Source organism: Giraffa tippelskirchi, chromosome 7 (genome assembly GCF_054371585.1).
Source record: "Giraffa tippelskirchi isolate mGirTip1 chromosome 7, T2T-mGirTip1v1.2.pri, whole genome shotgun sequence".
Classification (NCBI taxonomy): domain Eukaryota; kingdom Metazoa; phylum Chordata; class Mammalia; order Artiodactyla; family Giraffidae; genus Giraffa; species Giraffa tippelskirchi.
In genome coordinates this window covers 158,839,807-158,862,513 of record NC_137281.1, presented here as the reverse complement: position 1 = coordinate 158,862,513, position 22,707 = coordinate 158,839,807, and the positions used below count along the sequence as shown (strand labels likewise).

The following is a 22,707-nucleotide window of genomic DNA, read 5'->3' as shown; positions in this document are numbered from 1 at the left end:
AACTGCCCCCGGGGCTGCCCCTGTCCTGTCACACTTGGAGCTCTTCAGAGACACAGCATAGTCTTCTCCCTGTGCTTGTCTGACTGCACCTTGAATCTCAAGGTTAAGATCCAGTTTCAACTTCCACCAGTTTTTCCCCTTCTCCACATGGTTTTTAATGGGGTCTGCTCCATTCTTCAGCATGATTTTCACCATGACTTGGGGCCAGAGATTTTCCAGGGGAACAGGTAGCCTGCTCTCTAATACAAGCTTGAGAGGAAAGCTTTTTTGAAGAGTTGGCACAAATGTGGATTAATTCTCGGGCAACTTCTGGTTGAACAGGGCCTGGAGAGGTAGTGCTAGGACCATGGTTCTTGCTCTGTAGATCACCAAGATTTTGAGTCTAGTTTGATGCATCTGTTAGACAATGAGAAACACTAGGACATCAGCACAGGGACCTTTAGTTAAGTAATATTTGAGAGACTCTTGCACTGCAGAGATGTTTATTAAATAGCTAACTGAAGCTAAATTTAGAAGTCAAAATTAAGTACTTGGACTAATGTTGGGGTTTTGACACCATTGATCAAGATCATTTTCCCTGTCTCGCTATAATATTTAAAGAGAGTGGTGGCTTTTAAAATTCCCTGGCGGGAGAGGGGGGACGATAACCTTGCAAGACAGGTGGTTTTCAATGGTCATGCCTTCAGCCCACCTTCAGTACATAAATATGCATACGTGTACATCACATGCCCCCACCAACCATCCAATGTAGTTCTTGCTCATGTGCACATTTCCAAAGCTAAGAAAAAGAAGAGAGGGATCATTGTCTTGGCTGATAGGAAATCCTAGTAAAGTTAGAAAAAAAAAATCCAAGGAGATACATGGATTTCTTATTCCATCTTCCCCTTCCACCTTCCCACAAGAGCTCAATCAAATTATAGAAATGGTTAACATTTTAAAAAAGTCAGTGAAGGTGAAAGGCACCAACTAAGATTTAAGCCTCAGGAAAATATATCCAAGCTCCCAGGGAATATCTATTGTGAATGTTTGAATGCCCAGGGTGCCAAGACCTAAGCAAACTGGAGTCTACAAAATTCCTCATCACCATAGGTGATGGGGGAGAAAAGATGAGATTGGAGGAGGAAAGACAGTTAAAAGTCAGCAGATAAAAGCACAAAGCATCTCTGTTTCCTCTGTTTTCCACTCAAGACTCAATATAAGTAGACCATAAATGAGATTTAACACATTTTAAAAAACAGCAGCTGGAAGGGAAATCTGTTGAGCCTGATGACTATAGCATTTTATGGAGAAAAGGAGATTGGGTGATGGGAAGACATAGGGAAATACTCGACTAGGTTTTTGAGTTTATTCAACTTTGTGACATCTTTTTTTCTTTCTATTCATATTCAGAAACTTGCCAAACTTTGCAATTTTCTTTCTCTCTGGGATCCTTGTTTTATTTCTGTCATGCCTTAGGGACAATGACTTTGGAGACACCTGGTTTGAATATGAGTCTTGACTTTGGCACTTACTAGTTTTGTGACCTTGAGAAAATTAATGAACCTTGCTTGGCATGTATTTCTTCTTCTATAAAACTGGAGTAATATTCCTTATCTCATAAGATTATTATGAGTAGGAGCTGGGCCAAATGGCTTGGTCCTTGTTGGCACCTGCAGGTGGCGCTCAATAAATACGAAGCTCTCCTCAGAGGAGCAAGTGCCGTCTGTAAAGCTGCGCCCTCTACCGGCGCCCTCAACACTCACCTTCTTTCCTGATTTTGTGGAGACCTTCCTCCTGTCTTTTGCATCGCCAAACTTCCTCACTGTGTGACACCCTTTCTTTTATGAAGGCACCCGGATTTAGTGGGTCTCTCTTTGTACTTGGGAGTTGTGGGAAAGGAAGAATCGGTCAGGAAATGAGGTACCTGTGGGTTCTTTGGAAAACTGGGACCAGGAGGTGGTGAGGAAAGGACTTGGTGACTCTGGGTCCACTTGGCCAGGCAGGGGATAAGGCCATGAGGATGGGTAAGAGCCCTCTCAGCACTAAGCACGTGGAGTGAAAAGCCTATAACTTTGGGGCTTGCCGAAGGAGGAAGGGAAACCAACAGACTGAGGGTCAAGCCGGGGTCAGGGGAGAGAAGCAGAAGGGGTGTGGGGATCACAGAAGCCAAGGTCCGGGCTAGGGCAGGGCAAGAGAGAAAGCAGGGCGTTCACACATCACGAGGATTGTACGGTGTCCACTGAGTCTCGTTGTGTATTTAAGAGATGCCTGAAACTTCAGCCAGGTCCTTTCCAACGGTGCAGCGGTGGGAAGCGTGACTGCAGAGCTAGAGGAGACCGGTGGAGGGAACAAGCATGGTGGATTTATTTGACGAGCTTGGCAGGGAAGACAGAACAGCTGCAAGAGAAAACAGTAGGGACTTTTGCAGCTTCTGGTGGGCTGGGGGCACAGTTAGAGCTGTACCCGAGGAACCCGACCACAGAGGTTGAGAATGCAGGGGAATGGGGAAGCCCTGGGGAGGGTCTGGGCCGGGGAAAGGGGAGCGGAGATGTGCTTGCAGGGCATTGGTGGTGGGATGGCCTGGGACAGAAGAACAGAGAAGGTTCTCTGAGGGAGAGGGAGTAGAGGGTGTGGGGGGGTGAAGTTTCAGGCATCTCTTAAATACACAACGAGGCGCAGTGGACACTGTACAGTCCTTGTGATGTGTGAATGCCCTGCTTTCTCTCTTGCCCTTGGATACATTCACAGGCAGCGAGGCGCTTGCCTGGTTCTTTGGGAGGGCTTTGTTTTCCTGGGGGAAGTAGGAGGCGTGCCCATCTGTGGAGCACAGGAAGTTGGGGGTGAGAGGGGACCTTGGTAAGGAATGGAGAAGGTTGGGAACAGCCACGGCAGGGGGCGGGAGAGGGCCGTCGCGGGGCCCTAAAGTGCCCCACGAGCTGCCACAGAGCCTGGGTGGTGACTCTGTCAAGCAGTGCTCAGCAGCACAGAGGTAATAGACACCCCAGTGGGGGAGAATGTTTGGACCGATCCAAGGTTGGGAATAGGGCAAGGTGGGGCTGGAAGAGAAGGGGCGAGGACACCGAGGGTGAACGAAGGGGGCAGGAAAGGCTTTTCCCTGTGCGTCATCACGGTGGGTTCTTCCAGAACTAGAAGAGAAGCTATGAAGAGGGACTGGCTGGGAGGAGCTGGGGAGAGAAGACGGAGGGAGGGAGCTGCCCTGTCCATGAGGCTGAAGAGCTGGTATCAGCCCCCCCACCGCAGCGCCCCCGGAGCCCTTTTGACAGTGGAGGTAGGGGCACATCGAACAGTCAGACACGCATTCTTCCCCTAACTTTTAGGGTTCTGAGTCCCTTTGTCTTTCTTCTCTTCCTTTTACGACACTGAGTAGATTATTATTATTATTTTTTTAAAAGAAGATCGCCCTAACAATTACAAGGAGTTTTAGAGACCTTACATATGTGACAGTACTCCCCTCTACCTTAAATCTTGGCTTCTTGCCCAGCTGGGCAGGTCCAAGTTTTTGCTTTTGATGATGGTAACCCGGGCAATGGGAAGGGTTGGCTTCAAGTAGAAGCTGAGAGCCGGAGGTCCGCCCCTCATCCACCATGGGGACCTGTTGCTTGGTCCCCCCTCCGGTCCCCAGGACTGTGGTTCATAGCTGGATCCTCAGTTTCTGCACCTCTTTCAGGAATCTTCTGTTCTCTATAAGCAGTCACAGCGGAGGCAGTATACATTCTTGTGACCATTTCCCTCTTTGGCCTTTTACTCTTTTCTTAAAATTTGCAAATTGGAAACGCGAAGGAACTACAAATGAGTTCTGAATTTGGGCCAAACGGAATCCATACACCCAGACTGTATGGAGCTTCTCTGATTCCTCCGTGAGTGACTTCCCCTTTCCAGATCTGGTAGAATATTCCTTCAACTGGAAGTTGGACTTGGACAAGTCACTGCAGGCCTCAGGGTCATCTGTGGATTTGAACATCTGGGTCTCTTCTACCCTTGGTGCACTGTGGATATGGGGACATCTGAGGACACCTGTACACTCTTATCTATTTTATTATGGAAATGGAAATAGTGCAGGAATGGGCTTCTTTGATACTCTCAGAGAAAGAGCAGGTGCAAATGCTTCATTAGGAAGGAAGTCAGTGTATCCTTCCCAGAGTACTTAATTCATGTACTTCCTATATGTCACAAAACACTGGAAATTTGGACTGAAGGAACCTCCTTAACGTAACCTATACAGTTAGTCTGTCTTGTAGTTCATTTGTTTGTCCAATTGCATTTCTAGTGTTGAATGAAGAAAGAGCCTCATCACTGGTTTCCTGATGCCTTCAACAGGCATCAGTCACTAATGGAGGCAACGGCGACATGACTCCCTTTTCTTCCTGAAAATCCTTCCCATTTTGGATTCCAAGAGGAAGTAGTTAAGAAAATCAGTAGCTCTGTTTCAGTTTTGTTCTGGTTCTGTTTCTGGGGTTGGTTTGGTACCTTTTTCTTTTCTTTTTGATCCAATAAAGAATGTGCTATGCCACTCTCTAAAGCCCCTTTAGCTCCTGGAGGGACCGTGGGCATGTCCTGTGTCGCTTCCTGTCTCCCTCATGCCCTCCTCCCATATTTGGCTGAATGTTCGGAGCACAAAGACACTGGACTTCCTTCATGATGTGCCCTGGTCGGGGTGAGCCCTTTACCCTAGATTAAGTTTTGCTTATCTTGGGTCCTCAGGCTAGGTTGATTTCAGTGAATTATCTCAGCCAGTGGAATGCAGAAGATGCCAAGATGGGAAAGGCCTGGGTCCCGAAGTATGGACTGTGAGCCGGTCATATCGTGAGCATCATGTGATAGCTTGTTGGGAATTCTAGGTCCCAAGACCAGACCTAAGGATTTGTTTTACCAAGATCTCTAGGTGAGTCAGACGCCCAGTAAAGACTGAAAAGCACTAGTTGAGATGGCGTGTCAGGAGAAGCGGACTGGCTCAAGTACTGTCTTACCTTTCACGCTGAGTGCGAGTTAGACTGTCTCAGAGGCTGCTTGGTTTTTTAGGTTTTTTCATTCAGAAAGTGAAAGTATTAGTTGCTCAGTTGTGTCTGCCTCTGCGACCCCCATGGACTGTAGCCCGCCAGGCTTCTCTGTCCATGGGATTCCCCAGGCAAGAATACTGGAGTGGTTTGCCGTTCCCGTCGCCAGGGAATCTTCCAGACCCAGGGATTGAACCTGGGTCTCCCGCATTGCAGGAGGCTTCTTTACCAGAGAGGGAGGCAAATGGAGACCCTTTAGGAGTCTGTTGAAGGCCCAAGGGATGTTGGAAGTTATACCTGTTGGAGGTACTATGCTATGCTATGCTATGCTAAGTCGCTTCAGTCGTGTCCGACTCTGTGCGACCCCATAGACGGCAGCTCACCAGGCTCCGCCGTCCCTAGGATTCTCCAGGCAAGAATACTGGAGTGGGTTGCCATTTCCTTCTCCAGTGCATGAAAGGGAAAAGTGAAAGTGAAGTCGCTCAGTCGTGTCCAACTCTTAGCGACCCCATGGACTGTAGCCTACCAGGCTCCTCCGTCCATAGGATTTTCCAGGCAAGAGTACTGGAGTGGGGTGCCATTGCCTTCTACTAGCATTATGGAAATTTGTCCCCTCTGCTTGGCACCCCAGTCTGTTATGCTGCTGCAATCTCTTGTGAGCTTAGGACAGCACTGTATTCCAAGACAAGAAAACCACATGGTAGATAAAAAAGAAAAAATGACAGCTCCATCTTCTGTTCTAAGACTTGGGAAAAAAATGAAGCCCGATAATGGTAATTACCAGTGGGTTTTCAGGATAAATGCTGAGAAGGAAGCAGGAAGCCCTGTGGTTTGTTAAGTCCTGTACGTCTTGGCAGGTTCATTGTGAACAGTAGTGGAAGGGAAACTTTAGAGAAATCACTGTGTTTTGTGGCGTTCTGGCTGCCGGCAGGGCATTGCCTGTCTGTGGTCTCCTGCTGAGGGCCTGGGTGAGTGATGCCTAGTATGGAAACAGGGGCTGCCTTTCACCAGAAAGCCCTTCTCATCTGCACTGCATAACAGTGTGGTGAGATGCATTTGTTGCAACTGCTTATATGGATTTGGAAGGTGAGGAAGTAGGGGATTCATCATCGAAATGAAATATATCTCTCTTTGGCAGCCATAAACTTAGATAGTCCTTGTAGGTGACTAAGTGTCTGGGGAAGCCTGTGAGAGCACACACAAAGCTGGGATTAAGCATTTTGGGACTATTTATCTTTTGTCCTTTCATGTGGGCACCCATCACTTTCCATCCCACTCGATTCTAGATGAGTTGAATCACTTGTGGAAATGCCTGGATTCTTTCTCTCTCAGAGAGACGCCCTAAAAAATTGCCTGCATTGGCAAGTAGTGGAGGACTGGTAACCACTTTAAATCAACCACGGGCTTCTTTTGACCCTTTCTATCATCAGGTGGCTTAGAAAGAGAAAGGCAAAGGACTCAGGAATCTCCTCTAATTGAAACTATAATCCTTCGGTCTTAACCCAAATTTCTATGCAATTAAAAAAAACACAGTTCCTTATCAGCTTAAGAATATATGCTAAATATTATTAAACTTGAAGGGTATTAAGGGGAAAGAAAAGCAACAAAAAATCACCTGAAGTCAGCTTCATGCAAAGAAAACCAAATATTTTGATTTATAGTTTCTTTTCCTCTCAGACTTACATATAAATGTATAAGTGCAGAATATTTATATTAAGTGCAATATTTATATTGCTTTAACAAAAATGTTACCATACTGTCCTTTTTCATTTAGCAGTGCATTACATTTTCACACATTAATACTCTTTTTTTCTGTATGATTTTTTAGTGGCTGCATCCTATGTGGTTTAGCTCCTCTAAGAAAGGGGCATAACTGTAGTTATTGGTCTAATCAAATAGGGGACAAGAACAACAATAACAGAAAACCTTAGTCCCAGGAGCACTGAAGTTGAATCCCGTCTCCAGTGGGGGAACTGTGGGACTAAATGGCAGTCTGGTCTCATCGTTTTGTTCTATGACTTGCACAGACTTGACTCAAGCTCTCATTTTTGAAAATGATTTTGAGGGCCCCAGATGTTCTCTTGTTCCAAGAGTCTCAGATGTCTCTCCATCTGCCTCTGGAAATACCTTATGAGTGCAGACCAGAGCCTCGATAAATAAGCTAATATGGAGTTAGGGAGAGAAGCTAACCAAGGAAAACAGAATTAGTTCTTCCTTCCCTGTAAAACGTACCAGCCCTTCCCCTGTCTGCATTCATTTTGGAAAAGGGTCTGTAGGTGATGAGGAAAGTTTGGAACTGTATACCTGTTAGGATCTGCCTAAGAACCTTCCAGAAGCACAGCTGCTACTGTGAATGACCACTGCAGAGTGACCACTAGCTTCTCATTGGAGAAATTTCAAAATCCCTTGGCCTGGCATGTCATGGCCCCACCCTGCCTCTCTACTCTTAAGTCATGGTGCTTGCCTGTATTAAGCTGACATGCAAATGGGTCTGTTCACATCCAGAAACCTGCTCCTCTGCCTCTGTAGAAATGCTTGACATGCTTCCTCCTCCGATAGCAGCCCCCTGGAGTTTTCTTCCCCTTGGAAGTCCCACCCTACCCTTACTCAAGACTCAGTTCTTCTATGTGGAGTTGCAGCCCTCCGGGCTTCCTTGCTCAAGACGCTTACTGACACAGATGGGCTTCTCCCAGTTGATGTTTCTCATACACTTCAGTCACTTGATAATGTGTTAATGTGCTCATCCTTACTTGGTTATACACCTATGTGTACAAACACATCCCCGCTTAAAGTGGTAACCCTTTTTTTTCCATGTACAAATCAGACTTCCCATTAGTTGACAAAAAAGATGTATTTCTTTTTTTTTTTAATTAGTTTATTTTCTATTTTTGCTTTCATTTTATACAAAGCCACACCCCAACCTCACAAATTACAGATGGGAACGGATTTTTAAATCTTTTGAATCATCCATGAATGGCCACAAAATTAAGATCTCTGTTTTCTTATGTCTTCAAAATGACTTGTACCTTCCTTTGAACTGTAATCTCCAATCCTAATGAAAATGTAATAATAACAGGATGCACGGGGGTTGATGGAGAGAGACTAGCACACAAACCTCAGAAGTCATGGAAGCTGGTGAAGAATCCAGACGATTCAGAAACAGGAGGCTGAAAGCACAGGCGCCCCTCCCCGACCCCTCCTCCCTCTCTCTCCTTGGTTTTCTTCTATGCTCAACTACTCTATTTGAGAAAAGCATAATTTTACCCATCTCTTAAACTGTAGTCAGTGTCTTCAGGAACCATTCGTGTAAGGGGAAACTTGTCCATGGGTATTTCACAACCTGGGGAACATCTGTAGAGCTAAACGGTGAGACCCTACTAAAGAGAACACTGCTGTTTATTTCCTATTATCCCCAGTAGTGACTGAGGACTAAGTCCTTTAGCACAGAAGTTGCCCAGTGCTGTTGAGGCATCGGGAACAATACCACATGAGCGTCTCTTTTTCCAGTATGCTTCCAGTGGTATAGGCATAGTAATTATGTATACCTATGTGTGAAAGTCCATGGAACTCTCCAGGCGAGAATACTGGAGTGGGTAGCCTTTCCCTCCTCTGGGGGATCTTCCCAACCCAGGGATCGAACCCAGGTCTCCCACATTGCAGGCGGATTCTTTACCAGCTGAGCCACAAGGGGAGCCCATGTGTGTCTCCTGCCAGACACAAACTTATGTAGGATCACACGTTTCCATATGGAGTTTCTGCCTTCTTTAATAAGGTGGGCACACGGGACAGTCATTGGGAGACCCTTGGCAGCAAAGGCTCTGTCTCGGGAGCAGGAACACAGGGCCAAGCCCCCTTGACAACCTTGTTGAGCTAAGCCTTGTGGTAGCACTGGCTGTGTGTGCAAAGAAAGTGATGTCTCTATTTGAGATGCTGTCTGCCTCCATACCGGTCCCCTCCTGGTTGCCGGCCCTCCACCCCCACCCTCCCCAGCAGAGGACTTGGTTTCTCTCTCTCTCCAGTGGCCCCCCGCCCCACCCCCAGATGTAGATAGAGAATAAGCTTGGAGAAGAAGAGCTTCCTGTTTCTCTGGTCCCCTCGCCTGGTCTCGGCTTTGTTTGCCAACTCCCTGGAGGCTCACACCCCGGGGGCCGGAACACGTGGAGGCGGAAGTCCTGTCCACAGATTCCTGTGGACTCATACTGAGCTGAAGCACAGGCCGGTGGGCGGCGTGTTACCTTGGCGATATGGGCATCACCCGAGTTATTCAGACAGCACTTAGTTTTGCCACGTTATTTGGCACGCTTTCCAGGCAAAGCTTTATGTGGCATATCTACATATACCTACGCTCCTGTCTTGCCTCAAAACTCTTCTAGTTCAACAGGATAGATGCACACCTCCCCCCTCGCCACCCCCGCCCCCGCCCTTGCTTTCCGAAGGTGACGATATTGGTGTTACACAGCAGAGCAACTCTGGGCATTCATTTGTTTCACGGGCATTCCCTGTCTGAAGTGTGAACCTCACAGATGGGATGGGGTAGTGCTACCCAGTCCTGCGACCCTCCACTTGCCCCCCATGCTGCTGCTAACGCGGCAAGCAGTGGTGCCGACCCCTTCTCCCCTCTGGTTCTCCATCATCTACCCCCTGCCTGGTGGCTCCAGCCTTCCATGCTCCCCAGGGTTCCCGGGCTCCAATCCTATTAAAGTTCTTGTCTTTTCCAAATGAATCCTGCTGTTTCACCTGCTGCGAACTTGCATTTGCTTTCCTTTCTTTTTTTTTTGCCTAAAACGACCTGCCCAACTCTGTGCCCATAGAGAACCCACCTTTTCCTTTCATATGAGTGAATGTTTCTGCTTCTGGGGAAACCTTTCTGAACTTTTTTTCTGCTACTTGAAATATTTAGTCCTGTTGCTATCATTATTTGTGGACATGTTTGTTTTCCCTAAGAGCGTAGAACTTCATGCGGACAGAGACCACTTGTTTAATTCATGCTTCTGTCCCACATTTCCCTCGCTGCCCTCACCCCAGGGTCCAAGAAAAACAGGTGATTGATAAACACTTGTTGAAGTGACCCTCATGAGTGCCCTGCAGGGCGCATTTCCTTTCAGCTGGGTTGATGTTAACTTGTGACATGTTTGCTTAAGAAAAACCTAGTCTAGGAGTCCTCGTTATGGTTGATTCTATGAACAACTTGACTCTCCCAATTTTCATGGACTACTTACATTTCCCAGGGCTTCAGAGAGGTCTAAATTTGTATTTGCATTCTGCTTACCTGAAAAGGACTTGTTGTTTTGGTTAAGCTGCTCCTCTTCCAGGAGGAGGTAATGGCCCACCTCGGCTGACACAAAGCACCATGGTGGCTTGAAGCCAGAGAGCTCGGATGACATATTAGAAGCTCATTGGAAACCCGGGTGGTGCTCCAGGAAGTGTTGCCAGTAGAGGATAAGCCTCCATTTGCTAGAAGATAAGCTCACTTGTTGACTGCCAGGCATTTGAAGGTATAATGACCTCTCCTTACCTGTGTATCCAAGGATGGAGTTGAATGTGACATTTTGGAGATGAAAATGGCCAAGAAGAAGAAGGCAGAGAGAAAAAGGCAAAGCTGCTTCCCAAGCACTCTCTCTCCCACATTAGGGAGATGGTCCTCCTGTCAAAGGATAAAGGTGGGGGGGTGCAACCTGGTCTGCTGAGAAGAGGGAGGGAGGTGAAGGGAAAGGCAGTCACCTTCATGAAGGATCCACTCTTTGCTTGATACTCAGCTTGGTACTTGACCTACATGACATAATTTAATTTTTCTAAGAACTTTACCAGGTAGAGTAATTATTTCCACTTTACAGATGCAGAAACTGATGCTCAGAGAAAATAGATGGACTTGCCCAAGGTAAACACGACTAGTGAGTGGCCGAGTTCCAGTCTAGCTGACATGAGAAAGCAGAGGGGTAGCTTCGCACACTCTTACGTTGCTTCTGTGTCCTGACTAGGGAGATAAAAATAGCATGCCGGGTTGTGGGGCCGAGGGAAGCAAATGGGCATTTTGCAAGAGCAGGCTTTAGGCAGGGCTCTATGGGGCTTTCCAGTTTTCCCTGACACTTACCATGGTTTTCTGGCCTGACTCCTGTGGGGTCTGTCCTGCCTAGATGGATCAGAATATTTAGAGATGACAGCCTTAGGAGCTAATTCAGGATACAGCTGGGGTAGGCTGGTAAGAAAATATGCAACAAGACTTTGAAAATAAAAGGTAGTATATACTTCACATTAGAAAGTAGTACAAGTCACGGTGAGTTGGTGACGCACGGCATCAGCCAGTCTGCAGTCACCAGGCTGCCCTGCCCGACTGTTGAATGTCTAAGGGACAGAGCTTTGGAATGACAAAGATGGATGACTGTGTCGGGAAGGCTCCTCTACAAAATCTAAACGAAAGTTGGCATTAGACATCTTAGGATGGATCTTCTGCGTTTTCACCACTTAATAGATCTGGGAGAAGATACGACGTCCATGCCAATGAAAGTCTTTCTGCTTGAACTGCATTGAACAGGGCGGCTGTAAAAGGGTATTGGGAGGGGTCTGCTTCTCTGCGCTGTTTCCGGTGAGTTTGTTAGGAGAGGGAGGGAATGAAGGGAAGGAGAGGGCGTTTTCTCCAGGGGAGCCGCAGCATCGAGCACAGAATCATAAGGTGGATACTCCACAGAAGCAAGGGCCTCTGGACGCAAGGAGCGGGGCGAGTGCTAGCGACGGTGACAGAGACCAAGTCCGGAAAGCACAATAAACAGAGCCAGCTTCAGACTGGGCTGCGGGGTGATTGGCTCCACTGGCGCTGACGGGACAGGCGGCCGGCCGGAAGGTCTGGCCTGAGGCTGGCAGCGAGAGAGCTACTCGGCAGCTCCCCTCTTTTCTGCGGATTCAGGCCCTGCGTCTTTCCTGTCTCCCCAGATCTGGGCTCCCTCCTTTAGTAACCACACACCGCCAGATCAGGGGCATCCCTGGTGGCTCAGACGGTAAAGATTCCCCCTGCAAGGCCCTGGGTTCGATCCCTGGCTTGGGAAGAGCCCCCTGGAGGAGGGCATGGCCACGCTCCGGTATTCTGGCCTGGGGAGTCCCCCCTGGACAGAGGAGCCTGGCAGGCGATGGTCCATGGGGTCGCAGAGTCGGACACGACTGAGGGACTAAGCACAGCGCAGCCGCCAGGTCAGAGTGCGCTCTGAGTGGCCTGCTGTTCTCCCAGATACGTCCAAGGACGCTCTTTGAGCCTTGACTTTCTTGGATTCTTTACTTTTTCCATTTTCCTGCTCCTACTGACTCCCCTCTTTCACTCTTCCCAGCCTCTTCGGACTCTTCTCTCTGCCTCAGGATGAATGAAACGTAGCTCCTTTTCTTTGTGTATCTGAAGGTTGGGGGTTAGTGGAGGCGATTTTAGCGCTGCCTAGAAGGGGAAACAGAGTTCACTAGCTCTGCCCGGCTCTGGGGGCTTTCCTGCCGGGCCCCTCTCCCCCACTCCCCCCCCCAATCTCCCGGCAATCTCTGCTAAGTACCCTACTTAGTCTTCATTTCTTCGAAGTCCCCAGCCCTCTCCCTAGTGGTATCTGCACCTGAGGGCTCCAAGACTCTGGTTGCTTTATTAAAGCAAAGCAATTTAGGTCTCTCTGGCTCAGGCTGGACACACTTAATGGCGCTTAGCGGCCTCACTGCCCAGTCATCTCAAAAGAAAGACCACCCACCTCAGCAAGGAGGTGGATCGTGCCACTTCCTGGCGGGCAGAAGAAGTTGTAAGTCCTGGGTGTTTTCAGCACAAGCCTTTTCCCTTCCTCCAGTGTTGAGAGTGTGTAGGACAGAGTCAAGGTGTTGCAGAGGCTGGAGACACCTGCACGCCCTGCTCCCAGCTCTGCCGACAGCAGAGGAGCCTGTGAATGGCTGGCATCAGGTTTGCTGCTGGATTTACTCCCGACCTTGGTCCTGGGAGAGGCCAGTGGCTTGGCGGTGGTGTGCCCCTCACTGAGGAGAAAACTTGGGTGGCTGAGTGGAGTTAGTGATCCAAGATCTCAGGCCCAACCCTCAGTGACCTTGGGTGAGTCCTAGACAAACAAGACAAATGGAAGCACGGCAGCCTTCCCTTTATAATGACTGCCCTGTTAGCAGGGGTTTGCCCTTGCCCTCGGATGGCACAGCCCGACCGGCCACCTCTCTGCCTCTGAAATGTAGTGTGTGCGGTGGGCGAAGGAGGTGTCGGGCAGTCTCTTCCTGAGAGCCGAAAGGACAGAATGTGGGGCTGCTTCCAAGTTTGGGTTTTGCTTTTCTTCTTTGTGGCCTTGCTTTCCCCTCACTATTCATAACTCCTTACTGGAAGCCAGGTGGTCCCACATCCGCACCCACGCTCGCACCAGCCACCCAGTCAGAATCCAGTCTATTAAGATGTCCAGTTCGGAGAGCCAATGAATCCCTGCTGGAAACGACCGTGTAGTGGCTGGACTGGAAGGGCTCAGGTCAAGGGCGATTGTCCTTTCCTGATGCATAATTTAACACAGTCTCTGAGAGGGGACAGAATTTGTGTCTATCTGATTCCATCTGTTGTACAAATGGCTAAAAAAAAAAAAAAATTAAGGATTAAGTTAGAGACTTCCCTCCAGTCTTTATGCCTAATATCATGCATGCTGTTAGTATCAGTTCATTGTACTGTATCGTATTTCCTTCCTCAAGAAATAAATGCAAGGAAAAATCATCGCATATCAGCAATTGGCAGAAAGCTGCCAAGACTTCTCATGGTCTCTGGGTGAAGAAGGGCTCTGTCACCTTTGAGGGGACTCTTGGCTTTTTGGTGGCCCAGCTTTCCCACCCAGAAAACGCTGGAACACTTAAGGCACAGACTACAGCTGTGTCTGTTCAAATCTGTGTACATTTGGATTTAGATGACATTTTCAGAATCCATGCTTTGACACACTTGGGTGCCCACGGTGGGTGTGAAAGGTCCAGAGGGCGCCGCCCACTGTGGCTGTCTTCATTTTGCACAAGTTGTAACTGAGGCCCCGAGGTTCTGTGAACAGGCTTGCACAGGCTGACCCCAGCCTCCGGTCCCAGGGGCTGGCTCCTTGCCCCACTTCAGCCTTTCTGACCAGAGGGCAAAGCAGATTGTGCATGACTCTGTCTGCTGAGTGAAAGGTGGGCAGTGTCCTCGTGGTCTAAAGGTGAAGACATAATCAGCTCTGCAGTCTCGATTTATGAGGCATAGATCTTTGCTGCCTTCATTCTGTAAAATCCCAGAGGGCCAGCGTTTCCAGCAACAGGGTGAAGAGTCAGCATGCCTCTGTTCTTATCCCCTCCCTCCCTTTACCCCGTGCATCCCCCTTCTCCCTCCCAAACCTCTCTGGATGGATCTGCCCTTGGACCTTGCCTGAAGAGGAGGGGAGGGAGAGGGAAATGAGAAGGGTTGAGCCCAAGGGGCAGGAGGGAGGAGGGGAAGGCAAGGGGCAGTGGTGTCCAGGAGAGGGGCAGCTGTGCTGGAAGGAGCCCCGTGGGGTTGGGCTGCCCTCCTCTGCTCAGATTCCTGGGGAGATGGGGCCACTGGGGACCAATCTCATCACCCCATGGGGTGAGCAAACCCTACCACGGAGGGTCAGAGGGCTTCCAGCTGAAAAGACCCATTTCCCTACCCAAATACCAACCATACTCTCTAGTTTATTTAGGAGGTCAAGTCCAGATGGATCTGTTTTTTGGATGATTCTCAGGAAGGAAAGACTTGTGAGACTGCCTCCAGGGAGTATGCAGGTCAGGACCATGGACAGCGCCCCCCCCCCCAGGTTGGGGGGGCAGCTGCACTCACCCTCCTAGCTTCCCAGGATGCGGCAGGCAGCAGTCGCAAGGGGTCTCACTGCAGGGCCACAGAATAGTTCACAAGAAACTTCCTCCCAGCCCCCCTGAGCCCAGCCCACCTGGCAAAGAAGTAATAACTTTTAGGGTGAGGTCCGGCCAGCTGAGCAGGTGATAATGCAGGAGAGAGGAAGGCTTTCCCCTTGTTGTGGCTTCACGTGCGATGGCAAGGGAGCATCTGAACATCTTCCCAGTGAGAGCCAGGGCTCCACCTTCTATCAGAGAAGGGGGAAAAATAATGCTTGAGCACAGTACTCAGTTTCTTCTCGTTTAGAAATTTCAGAGAACAAAAGATGGACAAATTGACTGCCTGGAGCCATGGTTGAAATGCCCTTCTTTCCTCCAAACCCCTGAAAAACTAGTAAATATGAGAAACTCTTCGGGGAACCTCCATAGGCAGATCTGAGGAGATGAGAAGTGGAAAGTGAGGGAGTGTAGCCAGACTGGGAAAGAGAACCTCCCTATGGCCAAAGGATTAGCGTATTCTTTCTTGACAAGGGCCAGAACCAAGGCATCAGGTAAAAAGCAAGAGCTGAACAAGTCTTGAGCCAAAGAAGGTGATTGAACCGGGTCCCTCCTGAAATCAAGAGCCACAGGAAGTAGTGGGAAATGCATAGTCAGGTAGTTCCTGGCAGGATCAAGCAGTGGTTCTGGGAGAACCACTCATGGGGTACCCTTGCTTGTAATGACCTTCTACCTATACTCGACAGAGGAGAGCAGAGGTGTGCTTGGTGTGCCCTGAAGCGTTCAGGGACAAGGCAGGACCCCCATCCCAAACCTTTGGGTGCCCTTTCTTCTGCCAGATCACAACAGAGAGCTCCAGGATCCCCTGATGGAATGGTGCTGAAGGTGGGGAAAGGGAACACCCAGAAACTGCTCTTCTGGTCTCTGCCCTTCCCGGTGGAGGTAGGTACCGAAGCTGGCCATGGTGTCCATGGGGACAGGCGCTTCCTTAGTGATGAACTCTGGGGCCCCAAGCTGAGTCACCTCAGTGTGTGGGCCATGTGCAGAGACTTGGGGGATCAGTCATGGTTGAATCCAGGGAGACTCGGGGTACCCGCCTGGGGAAAGAGGTTGACAGAACAGGAAGGCAATGGGATTATGGCTCTGGTTTAAAAGTCAAAAGTCAAAAGGCTCCTGCCCGTGGTTTTCTAGGTTTGGCACAGGAAAATGGCGTGTTTGCCATTTTGCACCAGATGGTGACTCTTGCTTGCCTGGAATATCCCTTAGAGCAGTGAAGTTTAACGCCACCTGGGTCATGGATTCTTCTGGGCACTGACGAAAGTCATATTTGCAGAAAGACAAACATTACACATTATTTCAGTGTGTTTATGGATCCTTTGGCAACAGCCCCCAGCCTCCTTCTCCCTCCCACCCCAGACCCTGATTTAAAAACCACTGCTTTTGTCTGTTTTTCTTTTTGCACACCAGAGAGTATGTAGGAATCCTATAAGGCAGTGGCCAGGCACCAAAGTAAAGATGAGAATATTGGGGTATGACTTGAGCTTATGTCAAAAGGGGATTTTCTGGGTGGAGGGATGCAGTGAGCTTTGTGAGCCCCCCCCCCCGCTTCATGGGAAGACTGTTTTCCATAGGACATGTGGCAAAATTCTATTTTTTCCCCAGATGACATTCATCTCTGCACTGCACTGTGGCTGGAAGACAATGGATAGATTGGACAGAATGGAGGATAAATGTCTTTAATAGCTACTCCAACACTCTACCACCTATTGGATGCTAGGGTTGGTGATGTGCTAGCTGTGTGGTGAGTGCAGACTGGAGACTCTGTGAATGGTAGTGGCTGGTGCCAACTTAGCAGCAAACTCACCCTGACAAAGTGGATGGAAGGTGGGTCGTCTCTTACCTAGCCGTGAGGCAGCTGCGCATGTGAGAGACCCAGCTGAGTGGAGCACCTCCAAAGTTAAAGGTTTATACGCAAATGCTAAAAGTATCAAATTGATGACTAGAAAAGATGGACTGTGATATCACAGATAATGCCGAAGTCCTTTGGACTTTGATAAGGACTTTGATAGTCCACAAAGGAAGAGACAGGAGGGGTCCCACGCTTCTCCAAAGTGCTATTAGACCTCCCGACTGCCTGGGGGATCTAATTCGGAAACTCTGTGGGTACATTCTGTTGTAGAGTCTAGTGGTTCACACTTGCGATGAACTTGATCCCAACTGATCTGAAAGAGGCTTTTAGTGGCCCCAGGAAGGCAGCACCACAGGAGTTGTCAGGGACTGCAGTTTTCAATGCCCAGGGTCTCTCCCAGTTTCCTGTCTCATTGGATAAGCCTTGTCCCAGGAGAGAATCCTCTGCCCACCTTCTGCAGGTATGGGGGTGCTTTCTAGAATGTTCTGTTTTAATACTCTCCCCACCCTTGCCAGAGGGTGGGCGTGGTCTGCAGCCTCTCTGATGGTTCTCACAGAGGCTTGAGAAGCTCCTTTCTGATCTATCCAGTGAAAGGGCTACACACCAAGGGCCCAAGACGTGCAGTTTGGATGAGAAGTGTTGAAATAGCGTTTGTACCACGGGACTGCATATTTGAAATCAGGACTGTTCTGGAAAGTCCAGCATGGTGGGGGGAGGGTCCCACTCCTTGGTCCGGGGGCCCCTCCAAATCTCCCCCCACAGTGGAATGGGCTCTTCCTGACCTAAGTCCCCTGCGTATTTATCTGTGCACTCTCATGGGGCGCCTGGACAAACCACACACAGACTCCAAAGCTTGCCAGCAGTCGTGGTTGAATGCAGGTTCCCTCTGCGTTGATGTTCAATGAAGCTCGAGAAGTTGTTCTTCGGGTAAATTATAAAAATGGCCCCTCCTTGCTCTTCCTCTCTTCTCTTCCATAGCCTGTGAACTTTGTGGTTTCTGAAACACCAGCTGGCTTCCTGTAGGAATAGTCTTTTAAGAATAGACAGGAGTTAATGCTGTTCTAAAAATGGTAACAGTTTAAGCCGCCACTTAAAAGGGTGCTGAGCTACAGAATTTTAGTGTGGCCAGACCATTGGCTTTCTGTGAGACATGGTCAAAGTAAGGAGTGATCTGGAGGGCTGGGAGGGGGCGTTCTAGACATGCTGTCCCCAACATCACCGCTGGGCTAGGGTGGCCTCTGCGGCGCTGAGCCCAGCCACAGCCCCCCACATCTGAGACTGTCTAGGTGGGCAGAGCTGCTTAGTCTTCTGAGTGGTCCATCGAGCTCTCATCACGAAGCTGGACCCAGGTAGTGAAAATTCACGGGGGTGCAGAGAAGGTCAGCTGGGCTGGCTGTTCTCCACAAGAAAACTCATTTCCTCGTTCATCCATCCAAAATTCTTTCAATTGGCACGCCTTTTGTTTTCTCTCCCTGCTAGGCAACATATTTGCGCTTAAGGTTATGTGGCATCCCCGGTTATATGGAAGTGGTCAAAACTTCATCCCTGCCTTCAAGGTCACAGCTCCTAGATGAGGAGCTTGGGGTCAGAGCATTTTCGTATGAAACCATGGATATGTTTTCTACGTGCACAGGCATAGGCAAAGAGGGGTTAGAGGGGTATCAGGTTCTTGAAGTCTCCATAAAATCCGGCTCATTGGGGGCAAGTGAAACTGGTCTGAACTGGTATTTGTCTTCATGTTCTGAGACTCCAGTGCCTCTTTGTTTGCTGCCCTGCAGGGCCGTGTCTCTGCCTGCCTCAGATTATACGTACTTCAGGGTTTTCTGAGAAAACTGGAAACTGTGCCCAATACTCTTGTCATGTGATTGCTCTTTCACCCTTATTCTTTGATGCAACAGCTTTCCTCTTATGATAACGCAGAAAAGCCCACAAAATGCTAAATTAAATGAGAAACGCCCTCACTCTCTGATAAGGCCATTCATCCAGTAGTACAAGTATTAAATTTCTCTCCTTTGGCAGTCATGGGCCTTTAGGGTTATTCAACTACTTTGACTAAATATTTATGTGTGTGTGTGTGTGTATATATATATATATAAATATATATATATATATATTTCAGCCTAACGCTTCAAAAGTGATTAAAAAAAAAAAAACCATGGCGAAAGCAGAGGTTTATAATTGCAGGTTTGCAACTGATTTCACTGCCCTGATTTAAATACATTTTGCTGTACCAATTCAATAGTAAAAGATAATTCAAGAGATTCATGAAAAATATTTTTTGGAGGGAAGAGAAATTAGTGTTTCTTAAATATGTTCAATCCAGCCCAGTTCAGCAGATGTGTGTGTCTCCGCAGTGAATACCCTGTGATGCCAGCAGGGCTGTCGGGATGATCCTTGTCTTTTGCTGGCAGCCCCAGGGAATGCCGGAAATAGATAGTGCCTCTATATTTAAAACACATCTGGAGTACATTTAGCCTGTAACATAGACATGAGAGGAGCTGCTCCCTGAGATGACTGCCAGCTAGTGTTGATGATAGTTTCAGCTCCAGAACACCTCCGGGTGGGCTTTTATTTCCAGGAAATGGTTGGTGTCTTAATTATGACGTCTGCCTTTGCCCACTAAAATAGAATTGATATTTGGGCATCTTTATTTGATGTGGCTTCCCTCTCAGATGCCGATGGGTCTACTTTATTTGGAAAGGAAGAGGCCAGCTGGCCCAGTCCTGTCGGGGCGGCGACCGAGGACAGTCGGTGAGGTCCGGTTTACTTCTTCCTGGCCGCCGGATGCGGAAGCAGCCCTCCTTCGGAGGGGCCGGGTTGCCCTGGGATTTCCTAGTAGTTCACGTGGCAACGCAGAGAGGGCTTGTCCTTTGGAAGGGGCATGATTTCAGAAAGATACACATGTAGAAATGTATGCGTGGAGAGGTTTATTTATTAGGGGAGGACACTGCCCAAGTGTAAAGTTCAGTTCAGTTCAGTCGCTCAGTCGTGTCTGACTCTTTGCGACCCCATGAATTGCAGCACGCCAGGCCTCCCTGTCCATCACCAACTCCCGGAGTCCACCCATTGGGCACTTACCGACCTGGGGAGTTCATCTTTCAGTGTCCTATCTTTTTGCCTTTTCATACTGTTCATGGGGTTCTCAAGGCAAGAGTACTGAGGTGGTTTGCCATGCCCTTCTCCAGTGGACCACATTCTGTCAGACCTCTCCACCATGACCCATCCATCTTGGGTGGCCCCACACGGCATGGCTTAGTTTCATTGAGATAGACAAGGCTGTGGTCCATGTGATCAGATTAGCTAGTTTTCTGTAATTTTAGTTTCAGTGTGTCTGCCCTCTGATGCCCTCTCACAACACCTACCGTCTTACTTGGGTTTCTCTTACCTTGGACGTGGGGTATTTCTTCACGGCTGCTCCAGCAAAGTGCAGCCGTTGCTCCTTACCTTGGACAAGGGGTATCTACTCACGACGGCCCCTCCTGACCTTGAATGTGGAGTAACTAAAAGAGAACCTCAAAAGCCCCCCAGCACTGCATAAAGCCCCCCCCAACGTAGGCACGACCTCTCTTGCTCCACAAACAGGCAGGCTTTCCCCTCTGTGAGTGAGGAGGGGTCGGTCCAGTTGTAGACGGGGTTGAGGCTCTTGAAGGACACAAGGACTGACGATGGAAGAACAGCCGTGGGCCTTCGACACGGGCCCCGCATTTCTCCGTCCCCGCTTCGGGATCCTTAGGCGGGAGGTGCCCACCAGCCCTCCTGGGATGATCGTTTACTGTTGGAATCCATTCTGATTGCTTGGAGCCCGTACCCTACCGGTTGTTAAATATTTTGAACATCAGCTCGGCCCAGCTCAGAAGGGAACTGGGAAAGGAAGGAAGAGCAGCTTAAAGGATGTGGATGGGTCAGAGGTGACGCTCCCAGATGGGAACAGCCCACAGTGGGAGGAGGCTAGGATGGTGAGGGGGGAATTGGCTGGACCGCCCCGAGCGGGCAGCAGGAGAGTTGATCCTTTAAACGCCTTTCTGGAAGCGTCCAAAGGTGGAAGACACATTGACCCGTGGAACCTAGGGAACAGGAGTGGGCTGGAAGAGGGGGTGAGGCCAGGGTTCCGGAGCCCACGGGAACGGTGAGGCCAGGAGGGCGCCGGAGGGGGCACAAGGAGCAGGGCTGGGGTGTGAGTGGCTTGCTGCGGTCGGGCCGCGTCTGATGGCCCGTGGAGCCAGCTGCCCTGGAGGCTCCTGGAGAGGGCAGACGCGGCCCGAGTGCCCAGCCCTCTCAGCTGCACCCCCACCCCGCCCCGACTCCTTTCTAGTGCCAGTACTGGGGACCTAGCCCAGACGGGACCGTGTCCTAGGGGTGTGCTCTGGCTGAGAGGCCCAGCCCCGCCCCTCCTCCTGCTCATCACCTCCTCTGCATGGCCCGCATTTCTCCTCTGAGCGTTCACAGTGGACCCCAGTAGAAATGACTTTGTGCACTTTGCTTTGTCAGTGCTGGGAACTCAGAAGGGCGAAAGGTCGAACCTGCATTGGACCGGTGATACCTCTCCTTGCCATTTGCTTTCATGTGTAAAAAAATCCAAGCCTGTGCATGTTTTGCTTTTTCCTATCACATTCACTGAATTACTTGCAGACAATGTTAAGAAAATTTCTATAAACAATCTGCGTTTGACTTTAGGATGTTCTATGTGGTTTTTTTCCCCCTGAGCAAAATGAACTGTCTCCTTGTCTTCGGGGGACTGGTATTCTGTTATATTTTGTTTTGTGATGTCACAGCAGCACAAGAGGAAGGTTGAGCCTGGTTAAGATGAGCATTTTCTTGTCCATCAACTGCAAACGGGGAACTGAAAGGGGATGCTAGTCTTTAAGTTCCGTATTATCACTTGTCTTTGGGTGTGCCTTGGGTTGGCAACTTCTGATGGTGTCCTTTGTTAAAAGAAACAGTTCATGTTTAATGAGCTATCATATGCTGCTGGTTAAGGCTTTTCAATTTTTCACGTGTAAGTAGCCAGTTCTCCCAATAAGATGCTTCAGTGCCTTAGGGGGAAGTAAAGGCTGAAGACACATCCAGGTGTCTGAAGGCTCCTTGAAAGTTGGTTAGTGAGCCTTTGGGGGGAAGGAAAGCTAAGCTCATGAACAGGGGTCCAAGTTCATAACACTGGGGCTGAGCATGTGACTTTGAGCAGAGAGTCAGTGCTGAGGACTCTTTGAAATAGCCAAAGAGACGCCCAGTGGAGGTGGGGAAATGGGGAGACAACTGAAGTGAACACTTCACTGTCGCCTCATGTGTTTTTTTGTCCTAGTAGAAGTCGACCTCATTCACGCAGAGGCAGAATCCGTGAAATGACCTATGAAAAGAGACTTACTCCTCTCTCTGCACTGGAATCTTGGCTGAAGCCTTAAAGTTGAGGGCAGTGGGCTAAATAAATAGCTTCACATTCATTCAGAATTTACCAAGGAGGACTCATCTTTGAACACCTGCACCCATAAACCTGGTCCATCCATCTTATCGGAAGGTTGGCATGTATTGTGAATTATTTTGAAGGGATAGTTGTAGGAGTAAAGCCACCTTCAAGTCTTCTACTCAGGGAAGGGAAAAGAGGAGAAGATGTCACTTCTTTTTGCTCTCATTCATGAGCCAAATGAAGAAGACTCAGAACTTCTCCTAGACTTCAGTGTTATCTGCTCGAAGAGGTGACTATATCACATTTCCTTGCTGAACGTCGGCTGGGGTTCAGAAACTTGTTATCTTACCTGTTTGAGCACAGAACTCTCTCGAAAGATTGACAGGTGTCCCCTGGAGGAGTCTAGAGGTAGGAGGTTGGTTGGGGGTAGATTACAGGAACAAGTTCAGGGGCCAAGCAAGCTGTACTTGCATTGATTGCTTTGAGGGGCAAGAACGTATTCCCAAGGCATCAGGCAGATGTGTAAGCAGATCTGGGCTCCAGTGGTCTAGAAGGGATCCTGTCTAAGAAGCCTATTTTCCTGG

At 49.0% G+C, this 22,707-nt stretch overlaps 1 long non-coding RNA gene across 1 annotated transcript; it reads left to right on the top strand.

Moving 5' to 3' along the window:
* Window positions 1-46: 46 nt before the first annotated feature.
* Window positions 47-17,019, top strand: LOC145513568 (uncharacterized). Its single transcript, XR_014059521.1, has 3 exons — window positions 47-1,899; window positions 15,653-15,755; window positions 16,476-17,019. It is a non-coding gene; the product is annotated as an uncharacterized LOC145513568 (long non-coding RNA).
* Window positions 17,020-22,707: the final 5,688 nt, after the last annotated feature.